Source organism: Corvus brachyrhynchos, unplaced genomic scaffold, assembly GCF_000691975.1.
Source record: "Corvus brachyrhynchos isolate BGI_N302 unplaced genomic scaffold, ASM69197v1 scaffold193, whole genome shotgun sequence".
Lineage (NCBI taxonomy): Eukaryota > Metazoa > Chordata > Aves > Passeriformes > Corvidae > Corvus > Corvus brachyrhynchos.
In genome coordinates this window covers 40,990-42,071 of record NW_008237087.1, presented here as the reverse complement: position 1 = coordinate 42,071, position 1,082 = coordinate 40,990, and positions in this window count along the sequence as shown.

Below are 1,082 nucleotides of genomic sequence, written 5' to 3'. Positions count from 1 at the left end.
TGGGCCGGTTCTGCCCCCCCAGCCGGCAGCGGGGCCGGTTACACCAGTTGGACCAGCACTGCCCTCCCCGGCTCTCCTGGGCTCTTCCCTCAGTGGTGCCCTTGGATCTCCAGTGGGTGCTGGGAATGACGTTGGGAATGTCAGGGCTCTGTTCAGGCTCTCTCGGAGCTGGAAGCTGAGTGCTCCCATGGCCTCGTCCTTAAACAGTGCCCCTTGATTGCTGGTTGGCGTTAGGGATTTCATTGGGAATGTCAGGGCTCTCTCCAGGCTCTCAGCTCTGGCTCAGGAGCTGGAAGCTGAGCCCTCTCATGGCCTGTTGCCTGAGCGGTGCCCTTGGATCACCAGCTGGCATTGGGAATGGTGTTGGGAATGGCCAGGCTCTCTCCAGCTTCCCTTGGAGCTGGAAGCCAAGTGCTCCCGGTCAGTGGGACTTGCCCTAATAAACTGTTGTTCTCCCCGTTCAGCTCCAGCTGCCCCCGTTCCTGCTCCCATCCCTGCTCCAGGTACTCGGGACCCTCTTGTAACCCCTCGTGTGCCGCATTAACCAGCGTGTGCCATTATGGGGGTTGCAGTTCCATTAACCCTAACAGCTTCCAGGGAACTGGGGGGCACTGGGGGGCCTGTCCCCACCACCCCCATGTCCTTGTGCCCTCAGGGCACCTGCCCATGTCACCCACAGCTGGAGGGAGGGGGCTTCCAGAGCGCTCCAGGAGTAATTCCACATGCCAGTGGGTGATATTTGACTTTTCCTTCCTCTTTTCGGGTGGGCCTTTGTTCCCCCCTGCTCCCAGCAGCTCAGGGGGTGACCCCAGGCACGGGAGCAGCCCTGCGGGTCCTGCCAGACCTCTGGGACTCCACAGAGGTTGTGACAGTCCCTTTGGTAGGGCAGAGCTGGGTCCCTGCATCCCTGGGGCTTCCTGGTGGTTCAGGGAGTGCCTCCTGCCACTCCAGGGTTCTCGGGAAAATCGGTGCTGGGTTCTAGAAGGGGATGAGCGTTCCAGTCCATGCTGACCCTGGCAGCCCAGGCGGTGCCTGCTGGGCCAGCAGCCAGGCACAGAGGCCAGAGGACAACCAAGGCTGGC